Source organism: Melanotaenia boesemani, chromosome 2, assembly GCF_017639745.1.
Source record: "Melanotaenia boesemani isolate fMelBoe1 chromosome 2, fMelBoe1.pri, whole genome shotgun sequence".
NCBI classification, from domain to species: Eukaryota; Metazoa; Chordata; class Actinopteri; order Atheriniformes; family Melanotaeniidae; genus Melanotaenia; species Melanotaenia boesemani.
Genome location: NC_055683.1, coordinates 1,230,246 through 1,243,891, shown reverse-complemented (window position 1 = coordinate 1,243,891; position 13,646 = coordinate 1,230,246). Strand labels below are relative to the sequence as shown.

General features: G+C 42.2%; 1 long non-coding RNA gene across 1 annotated transcript; it reads right to left on the bottom strand.

Annotated features, from left to right (window-relative positions):
• Nucleotides 1-151: 151 nt before the first annotated feature.
• On the bottom strand, nucleotides 152-8,578 carry LOC121650457. Its single transcript, XR_006012279.1, has 3 exons — nucleotides 8,569-8,578; nucleotides 4,954-4,961; nucleotides 152-485 (listed from the first exon to the last, which is right to left on the bottom strand). It is a non-coding gene; the product is annotated as an uncharacterized LOC121650457 (long non-coding RNA).
• Nucleotides 8,579-13,646: the final 5,068 nt, after the last annotated feature.

Below are 13,646 nucleotides of genomic sequence, written 5' to 3'. Positions count from 1 at the left end.
TCCGTCACCCCCCACACTATTGACAGCTGCAACAACGTGTTGCCACTCTTCTGTTTTCCGTTTGTTGCTGATGCCACTACCGAGGCCGCCAAATAATATGTTTTTGCGAGCCTCCACCTCACCAACAAGTACCTTCCACCTCCGTTCTCCGTAAAATTACGCTTCCTCGTCTTTTCGGTTGCCATGATTTAGGTTTAAATAGCAGAGATCAGCTGGTTCATTTATATGCAGAAATGTCCATGAGGTGCTTTGCATTGACCATTTATAGTAGAATGTGGGCGTGTAGGGGGCGGGCTAGCAGCAGAATTCACTTGCGCAAGCTTTCAGGCAGAGTGTGATTTATAAAGGGAAAATTGCTTGCACCTGTGCGCAAGCACGGTTTTATAAATCAGAATATTTTGTTGCTTACGCAAACTCTGGATTCTTGGCGGACGTCCATTTTTAGTAGGAATCCTACGCAGAGTTTTATAAATGAGCACCCTGGTCTTTATTTTGGAAGAATATTTCAAGGTTTGTGTTCTTAGAATAAGCATGAGTTTCAGGTTTTTTAGGTCTTATTTCAATATGGATCAACTTGTATTAAGATATAAATTCACAATCTGTACTAAAAGTGAGTAAAATCAGCATAAATTACTGATGTTTTTCTTGCTTTATTGTCTGAATGAACTGCAATTAAGAATGTAAAACATCTTAAATGGCAATTATTTGCTTACAATTGGCATATTGACCTTATTATTAGGCTATATAACATTCTATTTTAAGTAATATTATCTCAAAGTTAGCATTATAAGCCTATTTTTACCCTATTTGATACTTGTGTGGAACTGCTTATTTCTAGATTTTAAAGTCTTATTTCAGGATTTCTTACCAAGTAAAATTTACTTACTGCATGGACAGATAATTGAACTAATATCAAGTAATTTTCTCTTAAATCTAGTGTTTGTATCTTATTTCTAGGCTAACGGTTTTTGCAGTTTACGAGGAAGATCCCGCGCTGTAACAGTGTTTAATTACACTTTTATTAAGGGAGGTGGGCGACGTATTGATTGGAAATTATTATCAGAGATATTCTTGCGGTTCTAGTGATGAAATCACGATGAGAAACTGTTATTACTTTGGTCTGTTTTGTCTGACTAGAAGGAGGACCCCCACCCCCACCGACAAATCAGCTGAGATAAGTGATGAAACTTGAGGGAAAGCTCCCAGAAAACATGTCTGAAAGAAGCACACGGTCGCCTCCTGGTATGACTTCTGTGGAGAGTAATAACTGAAAACTGCTGCACCGGAGCTTTTCTACTGTAGGCCAACTAACAAATGTGCCGTTTCTGCCATTTTATATAGCAAGTAACAGTAAATGATCCGACTTAACCCTTTAGTAACCCTTTAAAAATATCCTAACACACAAAAATGTGTGTAAAAACAGTAAAAAAAATATTTTTATTTATATATATTTTTTCTTTTTTATTCTTCAAACCAGTCATCCATATCAATGATATATGAATTTCTAACCATTTCAACCTCTACATTGCTGCGCTTTGGTCATGGTGCACCACCATTTTATGATCTAATAATATAAAAATAAATACATTTTCAATATATTTTATGATAACTGGATAATTTATGTTATGATGATTGCGGCTTGGTATAAGTTAAAGATTTGCAAAGAAAGTGATTTATTTGCATTATTAGTTTTTGCTCAGTATCAAATACTCCAGTTTTGCAACCTTCTGCACAACAATGTGTACATAAAAATCAAGTTATACAATACACTAAATACCTTCTAAATGAATTATTTTCTTATTCTCATTCATGTTTTAAATCCTCATAAGTCCTCATCACACATATCAAACATCTAATTTTATGTGTGCTGTAACAAAGAGCTTCACCTAAGGTAGCGAGATCTCTGAGGGCCTCCACTCCTGGGTCCGATCCAGGACCCAGCTGTTGTCCAGAGATTCTTGGCTGTGGTACAGCTTAAGTTGGTCATGGTGGACGACTTTAGCCTTAGCCCGAGGGCTTTTTTTGGATCCGATAGACCAGGTCATCCAACTGCCCCATCATAAAGGAGGGTCCTTCATAGGAGGGGAGGAACTTCCTAACTTTGTGTTTGACATGATGCGTTCCTTTAAAGAGGTACCACACTCCGTCGCTGACGCTATATTGAGTGTGGCAGGCATTCTTGTCATATTGTCTTTTAGCCCGGGTGACTGATTCACCCAGGGTTTCTCGAGTGATGTCATGGGCTAGTTTCAACCCCTCACGTATTTGCTGCACATACTCTGGGGTTGTAGTCACAGTCAGTACAAGTCTGGCACATCCTCTCTCATGTGGTACCAGTAATATCTGGTTTGGAGTCTAGCCACCGTTTGTTTGATACCAAAATGTCCACCCACTGGCCCCTCATGCATTTGCCGCATAACATCGGGTTGCATGTTGTGTGGCAGAACAGTTTGAGTATAGAACTGAGTGTCATCCAAACAGTAAAAATGACGGAACAGAACTCCATCTCTGACAGTATTTTCCATTGACTCCAATATGTTTTGGTGGCTGGGCTGTGTGGAGAGACTGTGGTCCAGGGAGGCGGTCACTGTCAGCCTCTAACCAAGCTCTGATTGGTGCAATATCTGGGTCTACAGCTTGGGCCTGACGCAGCTCCTCCACAGTCCAGCCAGAAAACAGCATGGCCTCATTTGTATTTGCCACATGGACAGTTTGTTAGTTTTGGTGTGTCTGTACCTGTCAGATTGTTTACCCCCACTGGACTCAGCGACTGGGGGCTGGTGTCCGAATCGGAATTACACTGCACGGCTTGGTGACTTGTGGGTCTCTGTTGGGAGGAGGGATCCTGCAGCTTGCACAGACAGGACTGGCAGCACAGGCTGCTAGAAAGGTTGTCAGCGTTAGTGTGCAAGAGTCCTGGGCGGTAGATTATTTCAAACTCATCATCAGTATCGAGGATCATTTCACTATGGTCCAGTGGTTAGTCTAAAACAGGAGCTGTGGCGAGGCAGTGCTTGAGTGTGTCAAAGGCAGCTTGATGTTAAGCATGCCACTGGAAACGTGCATTTTTCTTTGTCAGATTATGTAATGGTTCCGCAATGGAGGCAAAGTCCTTCACAAATCTGCAATAAGAGATAAGGCCTATGAAACGTCTGACCTCCTGAACGGACGTGGGAGGAGACCAAGCTTGGACTTTATGGAACTCATCAGGAAAGGTAGCAACGCCATGCTCAGACACAATGTGATCTAAAAAGGCAACTTGGTGATGGAACAACAGCATTTTGTTGGTTTCAGCTTGAGGTTCGCTTGTTTAAGTCTCTGGAACGCTTGGCTCAGCCAATGCAGCATTTCGGGCACATTCTTGGCCAGCACAACGCTGTCTACGTAGACCAGGCAGGTCTCTCATTGCATGGCAGCCAGTATGCGGTCCATCAGATGCTGGAATGTCGCCGGCGCATTGCATGAGCCGAAGGGCATAATTGTCTCAGGAGGTTAGAAAGAAAATTATAGACCAGCATGTTAAAGGTAAAGGTTATAAGACCATCTCCAAGCAGCTTGATGTTCCTGTGGCTACAGCTGCACATATTATTCAGAAATGTAAGATCCATGGGACTGTAGCCAACCTCCCTGGACGTGGCCGCAGGAGGAAAACTGATGACAAATCAAAGAGACGGATAATACGAACGATAACAAAAGAGCCCAGAAAAACTTCTAAAGAGATTAAAGGTGAACTTCAAGCTGAAGGAACATCAGTGTCAGATCGCAGCATCCGTCCTTGTTTGAGCCAAAGTGGACTTAATGGGAGACAACCAAGGAGGAACCATTGTTAAAAACAAACCATAAAAAAGACAAGCTACATGTTGACAAGCCACAAAGCTTCTGGGAGAAGGTCCTATGGACAGATGAGACACAGATGGAACTTTTTACCAAGACACATCATCTCTATGTTTCCAGCTGGAAAAATGAAGCATACGAAGAAAAGAACACCGTCCCTACTGTGGAACATGGAGGAGGCTCTGTTATGTTCTGGGCTGCTTTGCTGCATCTGGTACAGGGTGTCTTGAATCTGTGCAGGTACAATGAAATCTCAAGACTATCAAGGATTCTAGAGAGAAATGTGCTGCCAGTGTCAGAAAGCTTGGTCTCAGTCGCAGGTCATGGGTCTTACAACAAAGACCCAAAACACAGCTAAAAACACCAATAATGGCTAAGAGGAAAACATGGACTATTCTAAAGTGGCTTCTATGAGCCCTGACCTAAATCCTACTGAGCATCTTTGGAAGGAGCTGAAACATGGCGTCTGGAAAAGGCTCCCTTCAAACTTGAGACAACTGGAGTTTGCTTATATAAGGTGCAGAAGTCCCATTGACAGTTACAGGAATGGTTGGATTGCAGTGGTTGCCTCAAAAGGTTGTGCAACAAAATATTAAGTTATAGGTACTATCATTTCTGTCCAGACCTGTTTCGTGAGTTTATTTTTTAAATAATTCTGTTGAAACATGGTTGAAAAGCAACGTCTGACTTTCATTGGTTAAATTTCAAAGAATTTTTATTTATTATTACTTTAGTCAGATTCAAGTTATTTCTGTGACCATTGTGAGTTTTTCTTTCATTAACCGAAGGGTACCAACAAGTTTTGTCCACGTGTGTATGTGATGGTGATGGTGCCCTGTACCATCTTTCCTACACACCATGACAATTGGTGAGGCCCAGCTGCTGTGGCTGGGGGTGGCAAGGTGGCTCTGGAGGCTCTCGCTGATCAACTGGTCGGTGTGATGCTGCTTTTCTCCAGCCATCTGACAAGCGAGCTCCAGGCCGGGTCACTATGTCATGTTTCAACAGACCAGTCCGTCCTAGGTCACCAGGTCCCCTAGAAAAGACACTTTCATAGACACACAACAGGTTAGACAGTTTAAGCTTTTCATCCACATTATTGTATGTGGAACTCTGGACGTAGAGTTCTTGGAGATACTCTGGGACTGCAGGGGAGCTGGCTGAGAAGTGGGAATGCTGAGCAGGGGCAGAGCTTCAGCTGGCTGAAGAAGGCCTGCAACGGCACCTTCTTTTATGGTGACAGCCTTGTTGGCAGGGTTAAAGAGGCACAGTGGGACAACATTTGTGGGCTGCGTACTGACGAGGACCCTGACCATCAGTATTTTGTGCTTTTCAACAAACCCTTTTGTGAGATTAAGCATCATGTCTCCCTGACCAGCTTGGTTCTAACACACATTGCCCCCAACCAGGTACTCCTGTCCAGGTTCAACCACTACATTTCTGGCTACTCTCACAGCGTGTGACCTTTGTGCAGTCTCTGGGTGAAAGTGGGACACTTCCTCCCCGAGGATGGCCAAGCAGCATCTTATTGCCCACTATGTCAGCTACCAGGAAGTCTACTTCAACTTTGCAATTGTTTATACTCACAGACATGTTGGTCTCATTCAGCACCGGTACATCTCCTGGTCCCACTCTGAGCAAAGTGGCACTATTCTGGTGAATGCCATTGTAATGCCGAAGGGGCAGCACGGTCCTCTTTGCTCCACTGTCCAAGATTGCACATACCTCCATCCCATACATGCGCATATGGATGCTCATTTCACTGTTTTGGACTTCTAGGTGGAGCATGGTGAGTTGTGGGGTTTCGCAAGGTGGTCCTTGAGTAAAAACCCTTCATATTTACCTTTGGAGATGAACACTGGTGCTGTTTAAGACCCCAACCACCACAGTTATGGCAGCAAATGTCACCCTCTTTAGAGTTCTGCAGCTGCTTTTGCACTTTTACAAACATCCGTGGGGCAGAAGGATCAGGTGAGGGGCTAGCTGCTTGTGAGGTGGCAGTTACAATCTCATTTCTGTCCCTCTCGCTGACAACAGCAGCCCAGGGTCAGCTTCGGTGAGGTTGCGGCCCCCTGGCTGCATGACGCAGGTGACGTATGACGTAGCCTTCCTTGTAGTTTCATGGCAGTTGGCTATTTCATAAGCTTGGGCTAGTGTGGCTGGACGCTTTTCTTGGTCTTTGAACTAATTCTGCATCGCCCAGTCCATTTGTAAAAACTTCAACTGCTATAGCGTCCTGTTCAACCTCTGACCAATCCCCATAAGCTACAGCTACTTTCCCGTAAATATCATCCCGGAAAACATGAGGAGGCTCACCAGATTTACACACTCTTTGCCTTAGCTCCACTGCCACAGCCGCTTTGTAATCCAACAAAGGGCTGTAAGCTGTTTCCAGTTCCTCCAGTAGGCGGCGATAGTCCCATTTGGATGAACGGGGGTTTCTATGGACTATGGTTCCTGCTGCTCCGACGAGACAGACGAGAACACCACAACCTGTGGGATCTTAGAGAGACAAGCTTGTTTCTAATGATGGTGATTAGAAACAAGCCCGTCTCTCTAAGGTCCCACAGGTTGAGGTGTTCCTCTGCTGCTACAAACCGAAACGTTTCCTCTGAAGCTTCTGGATGAACTTTATGATTAACTTTAAAGTCTTCTTTTTGCAAGGCTAAATGGAAAAAAAACAATATAAAGAAAGGGAAATAAAGCCTACCTGTGATGCTGAAGGCACCACCTGCTCCATTCTCACACTCATACTCCAAGCTCGTTCAGTTACCGTAGCAACGGCATTTCACCCAGACTTTTGTTTTCCAAAATCTCTAAAAGCTAAACGTGACCCAATGGCTATCAGAAATGGTGACCTGTAAAATGTAAAATGGGTCCAGACTGCAGTGGGGAGATGGAGGAGTCCCTGAAAACTCTTTTATAAAAGTCTGGGTTTATAATAATGCACATTTAGTAAAGTCACACACACATCTGTTGAACTGCTAATTTTAAACTGCTAATTCCCATGGATATGGAAAAATTTGTAAAGTATTTAGCTTTTTTTTTAGTGGTGAGTTATGGGTGATCGGATGACATAGTAGTAGGTCGAAAGTGGCTCCATTACATATTATACTTTAAAACACTCATTTTATTTCAAGCCATAATCTTTAGCAAAGCCATACTGATATTTACTCATAGTTAAACTGCGAGTAAGCTGAAATGAGCTCGAAGGGTTGTAAAAGCTCTAAAAAGGAAGACTCTCCTTCTGGTCTCATGCTCAAAGCTATCTCCAAACTACTGGGAGAGCACTGCAACTCGCTAGCCACCAGAGTTTAAAACTTCCTTCAACGCCATGGAGACAAAGTTTGACCAGGTACGAGACACTGTTGAGGACCACGAGCAGCACCTGGCTTCTTTTAAAGCTGGCAGCCGATGAGCTGAGCCAGCGTGTAGACAAGCTGGAGGAGCTTTGTTCCACCCTGCGGGATAGCAATGCTAAGCTATCAGTCAAAGTGGTTGACCTGGAGAACCGCAGCAAACGGAACAACCTGCATATCCTTGGGCTTGCAGAATCCACAGAGGCTGGACACCTAACGGAGTTTTTCGCTGGTGCCCTGTGTGAATGGCAAAGACATTCTTCCAGCTCCTCCGGAGCTTGACAGAGCCCACAGCTCTTTAGCCGCAAAATCCAAGCCGGGTCAGAGGCCACGGCCCATCATTATCCAGCTGCATCGCTACCATATTAAGGAGCTGCTCATCAGGGAAGCCCAGCGGAGAGGGGCGCTTTAGTATCGCGGCCAACAGATCAGGGTAGTGGAGGATTACAGCCCCGAGGTGTCAAGCCAAAGAACAGAAGATAGGGAGGTGATGGGTGAGCTTTACAACAAAGGACTGAGACCTTCGCTCCTCTTCCCAGTGAGGCTTCGCATCACCCTCACCACCGGGTAGAAGTGGCTGCACTCAGTAGAGGAGGCACATTTATCAAGACTTTTCCATCCTAACCTCGTTCATCGTAAGACTGTGCTATCCATTTTCGTGGATAAACTGTTCTGTTCTTTACATTTTGGTCACATATCAGTCAGTAGCAGGTGCTCAGGCTTAGTAGCTACTATAATCTGTCACTAATACAGCTTCAACGCTACATTTTCTCTCATACACTACTTTTATTGTTCTGCCCTCAGGCTGATTAAATTGTTTTAAATGTCATATATATTATGTAAGATGTTTACAATGTGGTGTCTTTACGTTATATAATGTTTGTTAGTAGAAAAGAAGACTTGTTCTTGCTGCAGTTATGTTTGATGTTGCTTTAGTTCCGCGAGTCTTTGTGGTATTCCCGTGAGTTTATGGTATCCGCTAGCGATATCTGCTAGGTAGTTATCTCCGCTGTGTTATAAGGAGTTCAAAGTTTGTTTTTCTTCATCTTTCTCCAAGACAACAACGTCTGTAAGTGTGTTATTTAGTTTTACTTTCGCTAATTCATATCTTTGCCATACACGCAAACGATTAATTTGTTCAGTTTATTCTGTCTTAAATGTGTGCTAAGTGTTAGGGAATGCTAGGCTAAACGTAGCTTCCTGTTAGCGGCTTAGCTGAGCTGTATTTACCGATCTTAGAATAAGTTCTCTTCTGTTTGTTCTTACAGTTTTACTTGCTTTTTTCACGTCAACCCTGTAAAGACAAGGAAATAAAGGAGAAAGACGCTTGCATTCCTGGCTTACTGTTTAATCTGTGTTCACGCACCGGCTCAACACACAGACAGAACAGTACATTAATTAAAATCCTACCCAAGACAAAAAATTAGAAAAAGATGGCCATGTTAATAACGATAGCACCTCCTTTGTTCTGTGCTTGCTTACTTCATCTTGCTTTATGTCATTTTTTTTTCTTTCATTCATAGTGTTTAATGTTTTATTCTTTCCATCCATTTACTGAAGTAATGGCGCCTGGTAGGAACTTAGAATGTGGAAGTGTAGTTTTGTAAGAGAGAGAGTTTTCTAGGGAGAAGTTTGCTGTCAGGTTCGTGGACAGCTGTTTTGTTTTTTGGGTAAGGGTCTCAAATCTGACCTTTTTTTTTCTATTTACTGCTCTTGTTTCTGGCATTCATTTCTCTTCTTCTGGTAAAAGTCCGGCACAGTTGCTCCCCAAATTTCCCTGAGGACTCTCCAAAGGGATTAATAAAGTATTTCTATACTGACTTTAATTATTTGTCCAACTTCTTTTTTTTTTTTAATGAGTAACCCACTGAACATTCTTAGCTGAAATGTGAAGGGTCTTAACCCCCTGTTAAGCCAAGGAAAGTGTTTGCACATATGAGACAGAAAAATGCATCAATTGTTTTCCTACAAGAGACACACATTCGTGCTTCTGATAATTCCAGGCTCATGACGGGATGGACAGGACAGCACTTTCACTCATCGTTTGAGGCCAAAGCCAGCGGAGTTTCAGTTCTTATTAGCCATAACACAAAGCTCAGGACATAACATCAGACAAGTATGGCCGCTTTGTCATTGTCTCAGGAAAGCTATTATACACCAATGTGATATTAGCCAATTTTATGACCCTAACACTGACAGCCCAAGTCCTTTTGAGCATTTCTTCTCTCAGCTGCCTGACCTGAGTTCACACTCTCTCATTGCTGGCTGGACCCGGTCTTAGATCATTCTTCACCTATACCAGCCTCTCTTAGTAGATCTGCCTCACTTGTCCGTTTCTGATGAACTGGGTATCCTGGAAATCTGGATTACTTCATCCAAATATGAGAGAGTATTCATTCTTTTCACAGGCACACCACTCATTTTTGCAAATAGACTTGTTTTTACTCGATAGACAGCTGGCTGCATCAGTCACTTCCTGTGAATATGGAAGCATTATTATTTCAGATCATGCGCCACTGTTATTAACCTTCTCCTCTGACTCTGTGAAGACGGATCGCAGCTGGCCATTTAATGTAATGTCAGATTCAAACTTTTTGGAATTCATGAAAGAACAGATAACCTTCTACTTTTCAACAAAAACCACACCAGATGTTTCCAGTCTGATTATCTGGGATACCATGAAGGCTTATATACAAGGCCAAATTATCTCCTACACAACCAGCATGAAAAAGAAAAACTCTAAGATTGGAATTATCACAGAAAATGAAAGAATTAGACCACCTATATGCCCATCACCAAGAATTCTGAAATTTACAAAAAAACAAGTTGAACTCCAGATCCAATTTGACCTTCTTTCAACTTATGTAATAGAGCGACAACTTTTAAGAACCAAAGGGAATTTTTATGTACATGGAGACAAGGCCGGAAAGTTGTTAGCTAATCAGTTAAAGTCAAAGGAGTCAATAAATGAGATTAATTCGGCTAGGGGCATCACATTAGATCAAGGGATAATAAACACAACATTTAAAAATTATTATTCAACCCTGCATCTGATTTTTCTGATAATTCAGCAATGGAACAATTTTCGATGGGCTCACCTTACCTAGTCTCACTGAGGATACAAAAAAGATGCTGGATACCCTATCTCACAAGCTCCTCCTTGCAATCAGGAAAATCCCCTGGCAAAGACGGTTTCCCAGTGGAATTTTCTTTAAGTCCTTTGCCACTCTGCTTATACCTCATTTACATGCTGTCCTACTGGACTCATTTAATAGAGGTAAACTACGTCCTTTGTGGTATGAGGCCTCTATAACTCTTACTCCAAAGAAAGACAAGGATCTAAAAGAATGTTCAACTTATAGGCCAATTTCCTTATTGGCTGTTGATTTTAAAATCCTAGCCAAAATTTTAGCCCACAGATTGGAGAAGCACCTACCTTCAATTATCTGCGAGGACCAAACAGAGTAAATTAAAAACCGTCACTCTTTCTTCAACATACGTTGTTTATACAATATCGTATACACCTCCCTGAATGCTGTGCCAGAATGCATCCTCTCCCTCGATAAGGAAAAAGCCTTTGACCTTTGGAGCTTTAGAGAAATTTGGCTTTGGTCCCAATTTTAGATCGTGGATAAAACTTCTCTTATTCTTCTTATTATTTGATATTGCTATTGAACCTCTTGCAGTTTTACTCTGTAATAATCCAACTATCTTCAGTATACAGAGAGACCACACTGAACCCAAGCTGGCGTTATATGCTGACAATTTACTCCTTTTCATTTCAGATCCTTGTACCACTCTTCCTTCCATATTATCGCTGCTCTCTGATTTTGGTAGATATTCAGGTTACAAACTAAATTTACACAAAAGTCAACTATTTCCTTTAAATGATAAAGCCCTTCACTTAGATTTTTCTCTTTTCCCTTTTAAACTTGTGAGCAAAAGCTTTACTTACCTGGGAGTTACTGTAACAAGGAAGCATAAATTAGTGTTTAAAGAAAACTTCATGTCACTTCTAAATCAGATCAAAATGGTCACTTCCATCTATCACTTTAGCTGGACAGGTTAAGACTGTGAAAATGAACATTCTCCCTAAACTCCTTTACCTTTTCCAATCAGTTCCAGTTTTCATTCCAAAGTCCTTCTTTGATGCTCTAGACAATTTGCTGCTATATATGGAAGGGTAGACGCCCCCGGGTTTCTAGAGTACACTTACAGAAGTCTAAGCCAAATGGCAGACCAGGACTACCCAATTGTCGCCTTTACTATTGGACAGTTAACATCAGGCCTTTGTTGCACTGGACTAATGGTAGACAGACCAGCCCTTCATCCTGGTTGATGATGGATGCCCGTTCATCTCAACATACCCCTCTAGTAGCCTTTCTAGGTGCCTCGTACCCTCTCTCTATACCCCACTCAAGAACTAACCCAACGGTATGACAATCCCTCAGAGTGTGGACCCAGTTTTTCCCTTCTCACCCCTTTTGTATCTGGCTACATCTTCCCTCCATCTTCGGATTGAGCCTTTAAGGACTGGCAAGCTGTGGGTATAAAATCATTTAAAGATTTGTTTATTAATAATAACTTTGCTTCCTTTGATCAGCTTACAAACAATTTTGGAATTCCAAGAATACACTATTTCGGCATTTTCTCCAAAGCCAGTAACCAGGTTTCCCAGAGGCTCCTCAGAGATCTGTTAGACTACATTCCAATGACCAGCCAGTATCACAGGCTACCCACATTTTCAGGCCATACCTGGCAGGCTTCTTTGGCATGTACTGCCTAAAACTGCAGTGCCGTTATACAGAGCTGCTCATCCACGCAGATTCTGATCATGGTTTGAAGCTCACCTGTGCCCGGAGGATTCCACTGCAGTGCCATGAATACACTGGTTTGACCACGGATAAGCGAGAGGCGGCTGGCTTGACCGCAGTTGGAATTTCTCGGTGACCACTGGATGTAGACACTTTTAGACCTCCAAGACAAGTTTTCTGTGGCTTCTTCACCGCTGGCATTTTTCTTCACCTCAGTCACAGGAGCTAGTGGATGATGAGGCAACCCCCGGTAGACCTCAACTTGGCGGAGTCAGTCACTCTTAGCGGTCATGTCCATTGTGATGACTGCCCTCTGTTTCGGAATGCATGATGATGTCCCGGGCCTCTGCTACCGTTAATGTTTTTTCATGGTGTCAGGTAGGAAGCGAAGAGCTTTTCTCCAACTTGCTTTTATAAACGTGCTGCAGATACAGCTGTGTAAACAAAGAGGGGTTTGCTTTAGTTTTCACTTCTACACATAACTTTGATGTACTGCAAAGGGTCCTGTGTTTTGTTTATTTCAAAGCAGTGCAGGGGAGCGCGTGTGGATGTGTGTTTTACATATTTTAAAATAAAAATGTGGCGCTGCTTTAATGTTCGTGGGATATAATATTACTCCAAGAGACTCATTTAGCAAACTCAACAATAGATCTTCTCTCAACAACCCAGTTTCCACACGTGTATTCAGCTTGTTATAATTCTAGGCAGAGAGGAGCAGCAACTCTTATTAATAGAAGGTTAAATTTTGACATAGATAATACAATCATAGATCCAGAAGGCAGATTTATAATAGTTACATTTTCTATTAAAAATGTTAAGTTATGTATCGCAAATATATCTGGTCCAAATGTAGATGATCCTCCTTCTTTCACTCCCTCTTCGCCTCTATGGTCACTCAGATAACAGATTAATTATAGGAGGTGATTTTAACATTATACTGGACAAACAAAGTACCACAGGAGCTCATCGAGTCTGGAAATCCTCAGAAACTGTAAAACATGAAGGATTTTGGTCTCTGTGATGCTTGGCGCTCTCACCATCCCACACTAAGAGAATACACCTTCTTCTCTTCAGTCCACCATTCCTATTCTAGATTAGATTATTTCTTAACTAGCAGCTCGCTGATGAATGACATGTCAGAAATCAGAATCCATCCTATTAGCATTAGTGATCACGCACCAGTATCATTCACTCTGAGAAGTAAGAGCAATAAACCAGCAACTAGAAACTGGAGATTTAATACATCATTACTTAAAGATCCTGAGTTTATCAGCTACTTTAAAAGAGAATGGTCCTTATATCTAGAAAACAACGACTTGCCAGAAACTTCAGCGTGTGTTCTTTGGGAAGCGGGAAAGCAGTAATGAGAGGGAAAATAATTTCCTTTTCTTCTCATAACAAAAAGAAGGAAACTTTGAGAATTTCAGAGTTAGAACTCAGAATTAAATCCTTAGAGGAGCTTACCATGTCTCCCCAGAAGAACACACACTAAATGCTATAAGGAAAGCTAAACTTGAATTTAATGAAATAATAGATAAAAAGACGCAGTTCTTGGTGCAAAGACTTCGCTTGGAGAATTTTGAGCATGGCAACAAATCTGGAAGGTTCCTGGCTAATCAGTTAAAAACAAATAAGGAGA